The sequence below is a fragment of the Eschscholzia californica genome, unplaced genomic scaffold (assembly GCF_041429995.1).
Source record: "Eschscholzia californica isolate CP2 unplaced genomic scaffold, dmEscCali1.0.p SCAF_2, whole genome shotgun sequence".
Lineage (NCBI taxonomy): Eukaryota > Viridiplantae > Streptophyta > Magnoliopsida > Ranunculales > Papaveraceae > Eschscholzia > Eschscholzia californica.
Window position 1 is genome coordinate 38017438 of NW_028238309.1, and position 6964 is coordinate 38024401.

At 36.2% G+C, this 6964-nt stretch overlaps 2 long non-coding RNA genes across 6 annotated transcripts; one reads left to right on the forward strand and one right to left on the reverse strand.

The window, feature by feature from the left end:
• Positions 1–998: 998 nt before the first annotated feature.
• On the reverse strand, positions 999–2395 carry LOC147557717 (uncharacterized). Its single transcript, XR_015234174.1, has 2 exons — positions 2345–2395; positions 999–1275 (listed from the first exon to the last, which is right to left on the reverse strand). It is a non-coding gene; the product is annotated as an uncharacterized LOC147557717 (long non-coding RNA).
• A 145-nt stretch (positions 2396–2540) lies between these two features.
• LOC147557718 (uncharacterized) lies at positions 2541–6219 on the forward strand. 5 transcript variants are annotated; one of them, XR_015234173.1, is made up of 7 exons: positions 2541–2700; positions 2782–2859; positions 4542–4687; positions 4830–4903; positions 5080–5208; positions 5458–5537; positions 5984–6219. It is a non-coding gene; the product is annotated as an uncharacterized LOC147557718 (long non-coding RNA). The 5 variants fall into 5 exon arrangements; XR_015234170.1 differs by having other exon boundaries at positions 4542–4903; positions 5075–5208; XR_015234169.1 differs by having other exon boundaries at positions 4542–4903.
• The last annotated feature ends 745 nt before the right edge of the window (positions 6220–6964 follow it).

Here is a 6964-nt window from a genome sequence, read left to right on the forward strand (position 1 = left end):
ACTGCATATAACAATAAAACAAATCATTACAAGATTTAATTATCATGCTGAAGTAAGATATATATATATATATATATATATATATATATATAGAAAAGCGGTAGAAATTAACACTTGTTGATCATTTGGTCTGGAGTCACCACCAAAATTCATAATACTTTGTTGAGTAAGCATTAGGTCAAATATCTGAACCGGTCACACGTGGACACGGGATCACATATAACAATAAATAAAATCATTACGGTATTTAATTATCATGATGAACAAAAAAATATATAAAAAGTTACCACTTGTTGATCATTTGGCCTGGAGTTACAACCAATGTTCATAACACTTTCTGGAGTCGATATTGGGTCAAATGTCTGAACTGGATCACATGTGGGCATGGGATCACATGTTGGCATCGAAGAGACGGTACATTACAAACATATAGATTAACAAGTTACTAAATGATGAATACAACATAAATAAAATTTAAAAACAAATGTCATTGTACCTTCTTCCTAGAATTGTAACTAGTTTTTTTTCTCGAAGACGCCCCTTTGATTTAGAATACACAGGATCGCGGATGTCAGGTCGTGCATTGACTTCACAGTCAACAATATAACTCGATCCCCTAGGCCCTGAGCCTTCAACTTTACTCGTAGATGCTTCATCACATTTTTTGTTCGATTTATATTTGTTCATCCATTGTCGTAAATGAGAGGTAATTTTTTCATGAACAGATGCAATGTCGACCAATTCTGTGAACTGATTACACAAAATGTCATAATGTTGTTGCTCAGGTGTAGTATCCCAAATCCCATGTTCACACTAATCTTGGTGTGACATTGTGACGCCCCGTGTTCCAAAATAGACACGACCACGCCCCGGCAATTCACAGACAAGACAGAAATCCGACAGAGTCTCCTCTGTAAATCGAACTGGTCGCACCTGCAAACCTGTCATGCAAACCATACATTCGCATAAACAAGAAAAAAATAAACTAAAGCGGAAGCTAAACAAACTCAACTCAGTTTCGGGTCGAAACCCGAACCACATAACAAAAATATAAAAGCCTCTTACACATCGATACAACTTATAAACAACTTTAAGTGTTATATATATACATATTCGAGTTCAGTTCTGCAATAACTACATAACTTTAAAATAACGGAAAACCAATAAACAAAACCAAAGACAACGACATAACCCTGCTAGCCTCGTCAGACAAGATCACCGGCTAGAATACACACTCCGCCTCAAGGCTACAACCAAGAACCTGCACACTAACAACTAGTAGGGGGTCAGAATACTCACCGACACGAGTTATTCTGGTAGAAGACCAATCCAAAACCCATCACATTTTCAAAAGTTCATTTAATAAGTTGTAAAAATCATGACAAATCGAGTTATCAAACCAGTTACTGTATATACTATATACAAAACGTTTTCCTTAATCTAACAAGCAATAGCATTGATTAGCTGCCCACCCATGGTGCGCTCCCAATAAGAGGAGAGTTCCTCAGGAGAACCTAGAGTGCGTTAGATAGTACCAGCCCATTTATGGCACTAGCTAATGCACTACGTCTCCTCGAGAAAGAGACTTACCCCTAGCCGGTAAGTCCCTCTCCCACTAAGGGACTCCGCAATCATTGAAGAGTTTACCTCATGATATATATATACCTTAAGTATCTGAATAAGTTTTTGATCACCGAGTTCGAATAAGAGAGCCGTCCCCCAATACCCATGGAAGGACCTGAACCTCATTCTCTTTGGTACCCTGTCATGCATCTAATGCGATCTTTCAAAATCAGTTTCATTCGTATATCAAAACCAATATTCATATTCAATTCATTATCTTATCAAACACGGAAGTGGAACAACCAATAGCCATATCACACACAAAGCAGAGGGATTCCCAATCAATGTCACCTCCCAGACGAGCGGTCAGGAGTACGTCCCTGAGCCTCGAACTGGAGGCACGAGCACCAATGGCCAGCAAGTGAAGCACTCTACTCCCACAGGTCTCATGACTAGTGTCGTCCACCTCACCGGTTTCACACGGATCACAACCGTGTCCACATGTCATCCTACCCTAGCTCAATGGCTACGTGCCCGTAGGTTGACATAATCTGCAGTCGGGTACATACAAGAAAATCCCAGTAGTTCACAATCATCGTAAAATCAGTTCGAAAACATTTCTCATATCGCATCAAAACATTCCAAGCATATATCAGTTCATCACATAAATCGAGTTTCATGCTACCTAAACTCTAGTTATAATGGCGCATATATATCTATAGAAATCTAGCATATTCATTATCTATAAAACCATGCTGGATAAAGGATTCAGAACCCCTACCTCAGTCCTTGCATCACCAAAGACCTCCCGCCTACCAGACGACCAAATTCCACTACAAAAAAAAAACGCTCAATAGGGACGCACGTTTTTACGTCTGTCCCTAATAAATCAGTAATTGGGACAATTTTATTACATCTGTCCCTACTAGAATAACAATAGGGACAAATAAATGACGGGCTTGTTATTTTTAAAGCAATTGAAAAAAAAATTGGGAAATTTCCGACCCAAAAAAAGACGCGCTAAGTCAAAACGAAAATCTTTTCTTCCCTCCACTTTTATTTTTATTTTCTGTTATTCCCCTTTTATTTCTCTCTCCACGACTCTTCTCCACGAATTTTTCTCACGATATTCTCTTCGTAAGCACGATTGATCTTGTTTTCGTTTTAGGGTTAGTCATTCTAGGGTTTTGTTGGTGATCTTCTTCTTTCCTGTTGCAGGCTTAAGGTTTCTGTTGAGTCTAGGCTTTGCGTGGAGTATCTTCTAGGGTTTCTGCTGCGAAGAGGCTTCACATCCAGGTTGGTTGTTCTTCTTCCACTTCTTATTCTTCAAATTAAGAGATCGTTGGGTGATAGAAAAGTATTTTGTGTTATTTTAATTGAACAACTGTTCCATTCTTGAGTATGTTGTGTTATTTTAAGAACATTAGAATGAAATAAAATCCCAGTATTCAATTCTTGGGGTATTTGAATTGAACATGAAAATCAATTCAAGTATTTTGTGCTAAACAATGTAATTTCATCCCAATATTCAATTCTTATAGTTAAGTTGTTGCTGGAAGAACAAAAGTCGGAGTAGTCCAATCAAATTGAGTTCCACTCAAAACCATATCTTCAAAAATCGAATTGATTTGATAGAACACCTATTACTAACCAGCCCAGACATCATATATAGTTTTCCAAGAAACAATATATGGATTGGAAATTTTATCAAATGCTCTTCAAGCATTATGAACTTGTGAAAATTTGAGATAAAAATCAACAACACAGAACTCACAAAGGGATCTGATTGAAACCATCAATGATAGAGTGATGATGAAGAAGAAGACAAATTTTAGAAGAGTTTAGATAGCAAAGGCATAGGCAAAGTTATCTAGTGAGAGAACGAAGAAGAATGTAAGTTGTTGTGAGAGTAACTACGAATTAATACATTGAAAAGGAAATGTTCAGGTTCAGGAAACGATGAAAAAATAGGACTTGCTTGTTTAATAGAACCGAAATCAGAAAGTTTTTTACTTAGTTGATGAGGTCGTTGTGAAGATTTAAGAAAGATTTGAGCATATGTTTGATTTAGTTATTGAGGGGTTAGGGATTCGAAGATCAAGTTTAGGAAAATATTTGGATTCATTTTTATGAAACAAACACCAAAGTAAACTCATTCTAGAATTGAAAAATGAGGGTTAGTGAAAACGTAAGAAGCCGAATTAATGTTGGAGTTAGAAAACATAAAACTGAGTTGTGTCCGGGTTGTACAATATAAATAGATTGATATGGATCTCTTAGATTCTGAAAGCAATACTTACCCGGACAATGGATCTATCGCCTCCGCAGCAGTTTTAGTTAGAACCCATCCATATGTAGCTAATGTCAGAGATTCAAGAGCAGTAACCTCAAAGGCAGGCAAAGGTAGTTCCTCATTCCATTCTCTCTATCGGTTTGTCTAATTGTTAGGTAATTTCGTAAAGATAAAACGTGATGCGTGGTCTAAATGCAGAGAGTTTCTCCGTATTGTAGATGGAACTCAAGAAAATTAAAATTTTCCCCTATCTTTTGCTTGAAGTGTTCGCATGCTTATATATATTATATACGATTTATAAAAGACCACAAGATAGAGGATCTTATTTTTTTGGATAGTAAGATTCAAATCCTGGTCTCCCAAGTGCAGAGATACACTTGTTACCACGCAACCAAAGTGAGCCTCACACCAGATCGAGAATCTTCACGTGTAGGTTTTTACGAGCACGTAACACCTTTTATTTTCGTGTCTGTGTTCAGGTGTTGGTATCTACTTTATAGACATGATCCTCAATAAAAAAGAATCACCAGATAAAGTATCTCTATTTCTTATTATGTGCAATTACAAGAACCGTTCTATTACTTTATTTTGCAAAGATGTTGGTCATTAATCTAATACAAATTAGTTGTTGGAATACACCTAAAATGTGCTCACAACCTGCAACTAAAATCCTTTACGCTTCTAGTATTGACAGGCATGCATACCTCTGTCTGAAGATCATAAGCCAAATAAAAGTGATGAGCGAAGGAGAATCGAGAATGTTGGAGGAGTCGTTATGTGGACAGGTAATCGTTTGCTTAAACAGTTTGTTGGGCGGACCCTGACATTCAGGTACTTAGATTCATAACTCAAGCTAACAGCAGATACCAAGGAAATTTGGGGACTTCTTGTCCGTATTCCGGACAACAATAACTTAAGCTTTGTCTAGTAACGAAAAATTCACAAGTGTTTAATTTCCCTTTGTATATTTCAGCAACCAGAGATTGATGATGTTTTTGAAGTCCTGGTGCTACCTAATAATGGTCTTTGGATGTAGTACCAGATGAGGTTACTTTAAGTTCTCATCTATTGCTTATCTAAAGACACATTTCTTAATTTTCAAGAACTTAATATGATTACCCATTTCTTAATGAATGTTACAAGTGCACCGAACAATATCTTTTTGTTACCGAATAACATGGTTTCATTTTTTATGGTTGAACATTTTCCTCTTGCAAGATCAGAAGAAGAACTTGAAGAGGCTGCAAGGAAGTTAGCAGAGACTGCATTTTCTCGTGGAAGTGTCTGTAACATAACCTGCATTGTGGTGAAGTTCCATAACGAGAAGTCGAATGTTGTTGATACAACACAAGGTTAGAAAGGAAATGATCATAAGTTCTCATTTCATGCTCTAAGTGGGAATTTCTTTTTTTATTTTCTGTTTAGTTTGTCTATATAAATTATGATTGTAGGAGGCTTTTACCCTTCTTTTTTCTTGTGCTTTTGCTAAGTCTAAATTCCCGTTTGTGTCTCCTTTGCCTTCTGCAAGCATCAGTGTTGATTTGCTACTATATAGCACCATTGTTTTGATTTTTGATGGTTGAACATTTGTCTCTTGCAAGACCAAAAAAACCTGAAGCAGCTGCAAGGAAGTTGACAGAGCACAAGGTTAGAAAGCCCAATGTTGTTGATACAGCACAAGGTTAGAAAGGAAAATGATCATAATTTCTCATTTCATGCTCTAAATGAGAATCTCTTTTTTATTTTCTGTTTATTTTGTCTATATAAATTATGATTGTACGAGGATTTTACCCTTCATTTTTCTTGTGCTTTTGCTAACTCTAAATTCCTGTTTGTGTCTTCTTTGCCTTCTGCAAGCATCAATACAGATTTGCTACTATATAACACCATTCTTTTACTATGTTATATTATTTGATCTAGTCTTCTAAAAAATTCTTATGTGATTTAAAATTGTTGAACCTGTCTAAGTAGTTGATCTCAGAAGAACTATCGCGTCATCTAGAGGCCATAATCATATCTGTAGGCGATATATAGGACATGTTTGTATATTTGTTGTGTCCTAAATTTCGAAAAAGATAATAAACTAACAACTTTCGTTGTCTTTTGTGTTTTGTTTTCCTGACAAAGGGATATATTCTGCTGATATGCTAATGGTGTTTCTACGTTTTCCACTACAACATAGAAGAAGATGGGAGGGTGAAGTTAGGGTCGTTTAGTTTTAATTGAATTTCATCTTCGAAGATTTATTAGTCTATAATCCTTTCTTGGTTGAACTTTATTTGTCCAGGCTTGTGAATTTCGTCAAGAGACCTCTCTGAAAATGTTAATAAGAATTTGTGCGTTTTAAATTGTTTGAAGTAAAATTTTCTCTTTTGTATAACACTAATTAATGACTACAAAACCCCCAACCAAATTGTAGGGACAAAAATTTTAACTATATCAGATACAACCAATAGAAATCACTGTTGATCTTATAGGGACGATAATTAACTGTCCCGAAAATAAGCTATAGAAATTCTTGCCACTTTTAGGGACATAAAGTAATTGTCCCAAATGCTAACGAGAAGAAATTCTCGCCAAATTTTTAGGGACAAATATATATTGTCCCTAATCATCGTTTATATAGGGACAGTTACTTACCGTCCCAAAAACAGTATTCGGACAGTTGCTATCTGTCCCTATATCTGTCGCAAATATTATTTGGGACGCCTCTTTTGGGGACAGACATCAGCCGTCCCCAATACTCTATTGGGGACGGTTTTGCCTGTTTTGGGACAGTTTTTTGCCGTCCCTGATAGCCCTTTTTTTTGTAGTGTTCCTCCTCATTCGCATACTCTGGGATAAGGAAGAATGACCAAAAAATCGAATAGAAACATTAGGTTCTTATACTAAGAACCTTCGTAAATAAATATAATCATTAAACAAAACCATGAAAACTTAAAAGCAAATTCGCTAACTTCGGAAGACTTCAAATATCTATCGAATCGATCTCTAACTTCGTACTTATGTTTCCTAAATATCGAAAATGCCTACGAACCAATCAACCAACTTCCCATAAACTCTATTTTAATTTCAGAGTCTTCATAGGCTGACAAATCATATAATGAA